The sequence below is a fragment of the Lepisma saccharinum genome, chromosome 1 (genome assembly GCF_977018435.1).
Source record: "Lepisma saccharinum chromosome 1, izLepSacc3.1, whole genome shotgun sequence".
In the NCBI taxonomy this organism is placed as follows: domain Eukaryota; kingdom Metazoa; phylum Arthropoda; class Insecta; order Zygentoma; family Lepismatidae; genus Lepisma; species Lepisma saccharinum.
This window is the reverse complement of record NC_139229.1, coordinates 216,055,622-216,063,169: the sequence shown is the minus strand read 5'-3', so window position 1 is coordinate 216,063,169 and position 7,548 is coordinate 216,055,622.

The following is a 7,548-nucleotide window of genomic DNA, read 5'->3' as shown; positions in this document are numbered from 1 at the left end:
AGGTTTGATCCTTGCAGTCACAGAGCGGAACGTTTCAGTTACCAAGTGGAATGTTTCAGTCACGAAGCGGAGCGTTTCGGGCATCAAGTGGACCGTTTCAGCCCAATGAGTGTAGTATTTCTACCACTCAGTGCTTGCGCGTGAAGATATCCATTTCAGTCAATGTTTCTCAAAAAGTGACTGCACTGAGAGGCTTCATGTAAAGAGACCGTGTGACTCTTGTTTTCATTTTTTTGGTTTGAGTTGCTGTTTTAAGTCCAATTTATGCACAGTAAGGCTAATCGGGACTGGACCTACAGTTTAAAGTGGGATCCGAACCACTTGTGCCTCCACCGGGTATCGAACCCGGGACCCCTTGATTACAAGGCAGTGACGCTACCACTGCGCCATGGGGGAGCCCTCGTGTGACTCTTGTAATGTTAGACATAACTTACGAATCAGATATGGGTACATTCAGTTAATAAACATTTGAGTATATAATACTAAGAAAAATGGATCGAATAAGTAGAGAACATGATAGGAAGCAGGATATATCACGGAGTTAAAAGTAAATTACCCACCAATGACATAATGTTGTTACATACTGCCATCTGTAATTGTAGATTTTATCCTCTGTTGAGGGCAGTAAGTAAGTAAGTAAATACATAAATAAATAGAAGTTCGACGAAAGCGACTGCTAAGACATGTAGATAGAATGACGGGGGACAGAGAGTATAAGAGGAAAAACAAAGAAAAAATGAAAGCCAAGAAGATGGATAATAGTGCTTTTAAGATGGCGAACATAAGAGGTGGGAAGAGGAGCGGAGAGGAATAGAGAGAGAAATTAGTAAGTATTGAAATAAATATTAGTTTCCTTGTGAAAAAATAGTTAGCTTTATAGGAAAAGGTGTTCCCAGGGACACAAAAAAATCCATGAATGCAGTGAACATTTGTGTTTGTGTTTGTATTTGTCTCACATATCTGCAGAGGCTTTTTATCATTCATTCATTAGACTTATCTAAATTATGATATCAGAACTAGGTTTCCCAAACTTTTTCGTTTCGTGGCGCGCTTAGTGTTTCAAGATTTTCGAGCGGCGTATGTATGTATATGCAGAATGTAGGCATATCTAACACTTGCAACACTCAGTTAGTGTGGTTAGGTTGCTTGTCTTAAGTTTAAAAATAAACATACGTATTTCAAATTCAGAAAAAAATTATGTGTACTAAGTTCTAAATAAGCACTAAATAAGCACATATTTGGAACATCCATATCATTGATTGAATTTATAATTCTAATTAGTGAGACAGGTGAGTCTGATGTTTACTGTATTTCTTGTTTAATCTTGGTATCAAAGAGGACACAGTCACTCTAATTTCCTGTTACACCCTGATTTTTGCACGAAGTATCATTTCAGTGAAAATATTGGAACATTTCGCGGCGCCCTGTAAGCCAGCCACTGCACCCCAGGGGGCCGCGGCCCACACTTTGGGAACCACTGCACTAAACAATGGATAATATCCAATGAACATTGCTAATAAAGAACCGTCATTACTAATATCCAGAGATGTCACCTTGTAAACAAGGAGTCTTGGTTTCTATTCTCGGTTGTGACGCTTCTGTTCGGTATATCCTGTTCGGATTAGTCTCTTGTGGCTACCTACAATAAATTTTACATTGTCTACTTTGCTCTCAAATACTGGAGTAAGGCATTTTTAAGAAAATCCGCTCGCAAGGGGTGACCCCTAGCTGTGGCTCCTTGCAGCTTCTCGGTCCACCGTGCAGCCTGTCCCAGCTTGCTTGTCCATATTGCAAGTTAGGCGAACCAATATTGGGTCTGATGAGTTCGGTTCGCCCGTTTGAGCGGCCTTTTTCTATCCAATTTGTGTTGATCGGTTCGGGTGATTGGGTTTGGGTCTCTTGGAGAAACGCGGAGAGGGCGAGAGGACATGAATGAAGTGAGATGAAGGGCGGACCGGAATCGGCAGGGGACCTCTCTTTCCATGCCACAGTGTTGCTAACGCAAGGCTTTACTTTGACGCCATCACGAGTTCTTCCAATCTGCAGGTGATGGTTTGCTGGAGCAAATGAACCTTGTATATTGAAGGATCAATGAGCACCATTTACAAGTTTTCCGTGGTTTCACTTCAGACCTTCAGGTCTAATGGAGAAAACATATTTCTTATCGTATTGCATTTTGTATTGAACACGTTCCTCTACAAGAATCTGTGTCTTCACTTGACCTACAACATTTCATTTGATTCCTCCGTTATTTTTTTTATAAATAAATTGATTGAAGGCGCATAAAAATGAGGAGGTTGGGAAATGCAGTTACATTTAACATACCACTGAATACCACTTAGTGCAAATTTGCACAATATGCATGTGTTGGCTAAAAGAAAACATCTATCTAGTTTTCTTGCCTGCTGGGGGCAGAAAGGGTAAATGCAGGGGGGCTTCCGTCCTCCTTGTCCTCCCTCGCGCGCGATATCACTAGCAACCAGCCTTAATGGTGGGTCGGTTAGCTTGTGGCATTACAAACCGAGAGCTCATAAGTTCGAATCTTGTGCAAGGTATTGGCGTTTCATCCAGTTTCTCTTGACACCATTCATCTTTCCATAATCCATTAACTTTGTATAACATAATTTTTTTACATCACATTCGATTTGAGGTAATTCAGATAATTAGCTAATTATATCATGCTTATAGTTTATGCCACCATAGAAAAGCAGCTTATGAGGAGTGCTAGAACATTTTTTCTGCAACAAAACAACTTACTTAATGCACAATTAATTGTAATCTTGATCAGGAACCCGTAACACATAGGAGTGAATGCTGGTGCTACTGTCTACTAGGGAGTATGTCTGGTGAAGGAGATCACACCATTCAAGACGTCTTGTCAAGATGTGACCTAGAATGAAGCAGACCTCTGTATAATGGAAACAAGATCATCATTTAGTTCATCTTGTCCAAGACTGGTTAAAAAATGTAGGTAAATCAATATTAAGTTGCTACACCACGATATATTCAGACAAACCAAGCGGATATCCACATGTTATAACTATCCCTAGCTCACCCGTGCCGTACGAAAACTTACTTACCTGAAAGGGGGGGGGCAGCTCTCAGACCTACACTTTTTATATCACTAAAATTCAAGAAAATATATTTTTACTGAATCACTGCTTTCTTTGTTGAGTATGTAACTGCAGTTATTTATAAATTATAATAATGACAAAAATTGCTATAATTAATAAAAAATAATAATCCATTTTTGCATATTTTACCATTCATTAGCACTCACAAAAAACATATAAATTTTTCTATAATGCTTTTTTCTTTATAGAGGTGCAAGTGCTTAATACAATAATATATATCATCACCAGCCAATTGTACACTGTCACTGGTATGAGTGGCTCAAAATACGCTCATCCAAAGTTGGCGCCTGATAGGCCCACCAAGTGCATTTTGCCTCCTATTTGCATTACATTTACGTTTTTATGAACAAGATTAAGACAGAAATATTGGGAACATCCTAGTGAACAATGTATGTTTTAATTTTTTTAATAAAAAGTTTCACAGTTGAAAAATAGAAAAAATAGAGGTGGTGAGCATGACAGGATCACCCTCGGGTAAACTAACGTTAAATCATGCATATTTTTTTCTTGGTAATTATGAAGCCATTTCTATAATAACAATCGCCAGCCTTTGGTGAGTGGTTGCATCATATATAGCCTATATTGAGGATAAAATGTATTTTTCGATCTTTCGTAGGATCAAAAAGATGCATCATGTGAAACTGTTTGTCTTAATGGCCCCTACATGATACGAACGTTTGTATGTTGTTTACAGTACATATTTCAAAACGGAGAGGAGAATGACTCGGATGTTTATAAATCCAGACGAGACCAAGAATAAACATTTACAACTCGAAACGAGATCATGTCTCGTCTCGTCTCGATACCATCTTTACTCCCTGCAAGGACAGCTTATATGTACAGGGTGTACCCGAAGTTATAGAGCAAATTCAAACGCTGAAAAGTACACGAAAGTAGAAGTAAGAAAGCCTCAGTAAAGATGGAGTCACAAGCGAACCGTTTGCGAGATAATTGCCATTGTATGGTTACGATTCGCTACTGGCTTGAGTGAACACGTCGCATGCTTTTCACGTGCAAAGTACCATAGTCCTACTTACGAGTCAAAGTTCCACCTCGCTAGATATTACTGTTGCTTTTATTACCAAAGCCTATTGTACTGTACAGTGTACAGTATATTACAGTTCAGTTTAGCAGTGTTGAGTTTTAAAGATAGAAACCTTGGAGTGCGCAAAGAGACATGCATACGATGGTTACAAACAATCAAGTCGGGGGGATCGTAAACATACATTCGTAATTATATCTCAAACTGTTCGTTTGTGATCCCATGTTTGCTCAGACTTTTGCCACTACTATCATGTACTTTTCTCTGTTTCAGTTTGTGCTATCACTTCTGGTACACCCTGTATACGCCGCTGCTTTCGTGTATTCACATATTTACTTATCATCTTGGAGTGTCGGTGTTAACTTACTAGAGATATGCGCGACGATGAGTAACCACATAGGGGAACTAAAGCACCAGCGTCCCAGTAGAAAATACGCATATGGAAACACTGCAACCGAGCACAGCGGTCGCTTGGGGACTCGTCATTAGATTTACCCGCCGGCCCTCGTTCGAACTCGGGCACTTCAGACGAGCTGGCAGGAATAAAGCGAGAACTGGGGCGTAAAAAAGAGGCAGCAGAAAAATAATAATAAAAGAACCCTCCCACCTTCCTGGAAAGAAGTAGGTTCTGGAATCGAAGAGGAGGGAAGGAAGGAAAATTTTTAGGATGTCTGATGCTAAAAGAAGTCGCCTCCACACCACCTTACCGTCTTAGCATGCCTCTTCATATATATATATATATGCTATCAGAGATCACAAGGCAAGGCCAAAGGAACAGAAACGAACGTAATGGACAGACGTGGGAACCGACGTGGAAGACAAATTGATTCCTGATTCAACGACCAGAGGTTCAATGATAAAGGGCTCCGAAAGAGAGAGAGAGAGAAAAGACCTTCCAGTCTATCACTATCCTCCTCCTCCATGGCCTTTTACCTTCTTCTCCATCCCATATTTGGACTCAATAAGAGAAGACAGGAGGGCCCGGGAAAAAAGCAAGGTGAAGTGAATATTTGAGAGTCGCTGGAGGAAAGGCAACCCATTTGGAGGAGTCCATCAGGAGGCGACGACCTCCCTTCCAGCGAGAGTTCTCCCTCCAGCAAGTTCGTTCCAGTGGCATACATTACTGTAACAGAATCATCTGGAGAGCCTCCGCTGCTGATTGCCACCAAAGGCTGGGGGAAAGGGAAGAATTTGTGCCGTACGTTTGTTCTTCTTGGTAAGGTCTCTCTCTCTCTCTCTCTCTCTCTCCGACTCTGCTGTGTGTGTGTGGGTGTAAGGAAAAAAGAGTCTATTCGGAGAAAGAAAACTGAGCTGATGGAACTTGTCAGGCAATGCTAGGCGTCAGAGTTTTACTTCTTCTTGTAAGTGTTTTATCATTATTTGCACTGGAAGCGTTCGAATTTGAGATAGTGTGTGTAGGAAATGAGTAACGGAGAAGTGGGATAGCTTCACAGCTTCTGTTTCAGCATTTGCATATTTGTGTTATTATCTAAGACGTAGCCGACTTCTGTGGCGGAGGGGTTAGCACAGCGCACTACGGCAACATTGTCAACTCGAGTCCCGACCTGAGCATGGGTGTTTGTGACCGTTCCTTCATTAACTTAACCATATTATCACTCATCTTCATCTTTGCGATTAGACAAAAGTAGCAGAAGAGCAAAGTCAAATAAATCAAATCAATCAATCTAAAAAATAAAAGTTAATAAAATTTCAGCAGGACAATAAACAGCAACAAATGATTAATATATTCATAAAACTACTATTGTTTTGTGAAAAAGAAAGCCCTACTTTCATTATCCATAATCATTGCAATTTAAGATAAGATTTGATATGTCAGTGGTTTTCTGTTACGTTGTTAGTTTGGATTGTATGAATATCTTGAGATTTTAAATTTTAGAAGGCAGAAGACAGTAGAACACAGTAGTACAAACATGACTGATTTCGTAGCTACATTGCTTGAATTAAAGCACTTTAAAGTTATTTTTGAATCTAAATTTCAGAGGTAATCATGTATATAATATATGTGCCTAACGGATATATTAGACAAATATTTGTGCACAAACGTTTTTGTGTTTTTGCAATATCTTTGTTTCGGCTGTTGCAAATTCTGAATCACTTATGTGATACAACGGTCACTTCCATTTGTATTTGTTTAAGGAAACAAGTGCATGCACATGTTGTGTGTCTCTAGAAAAAAAATTGTTTCAGCCAGGCATTTTTTTCCTACAATTTAAAGGTACAGGACTTCTAATTTTTATCATACTCTTTATTAAATATAATTTTCCACTTACAGTAGTCTTCATAATCTGGTGTTCCGTACATTCCGAGGCAAAAAATCTGAGTTTTCTTCTTATGTGTTCACATTATCGGGCTTTGTGAATGAAAACGATGCAACGTCCTGAAGCATAAGACACTTGCTAATTACACTAAAGTGTAATTTCAATATTATTTACCTATTTTTAACTAACATCATTGTTACTCCGTACTGAGCAATGAAAGTACAATATTCATAACAATACTCTATATCCAGTTTTTCACATGCTGTAGGTTTTTTTTATTTTTCTTATTTCGCCTTCTCCATTTTTCGGGTTATTCCGTGTAGTCCGAGTTTTTATAATTCGGGGTAGTCTCTACCCCATCCACCTCGGCCTATCGGGACTCTAATGTATACAAATATATATAAAGTGTTAAGTCTTGTTAATAAAGTGTTGCCTACTATTCACTAATTAACAAAATAATGATTTGATGATTCACCCTTTGCGCCTTCTCGATGTGGTTGTGGTAACGTCGTCGTTAAACAAACTCAAACTCAACACTGACCTTTCTAAATATTTTCCGTACATTTGACATACGTATATTCTGTTCCTTTCCTTCTTCATGCTTTACTTTGAGTGTCCAGAGATCAGTGATGTCCTACTGTCCATGATTTCACTTTGAAGATCAAAATATGTTAATAGGTGGACGATGTCTGTCGGCATCATTTTGAAGTAGACTAAATTCGCAATAACATTGCAAATGTTCGACTACATAGGAATCAAATAACATAATTTACTCCTAAAAGAGTATACAGGTTTCTACTCATACAAGTCCTAAAATGCTTGTGCGTGATAAAAACCACTTAGATTGGACTATATGTGGGAAAACACGTTTGTGCACATCATCTACATATTTATTTCATCTCATACAAATCCTAAAACACTTGTGCGGAATAAATATAATTTCCACTACGATTTTTATGAGAAACCATTCATGTATATCTGGACAAACAAAATTTCTAGTTTGCACGGCAATGTTTTCGAAAGGACATGAGAATAATACTTCTCCGAATGTGATATCCTTGTACTAAAATCTGCCTGGTAATGATTTGTTGAG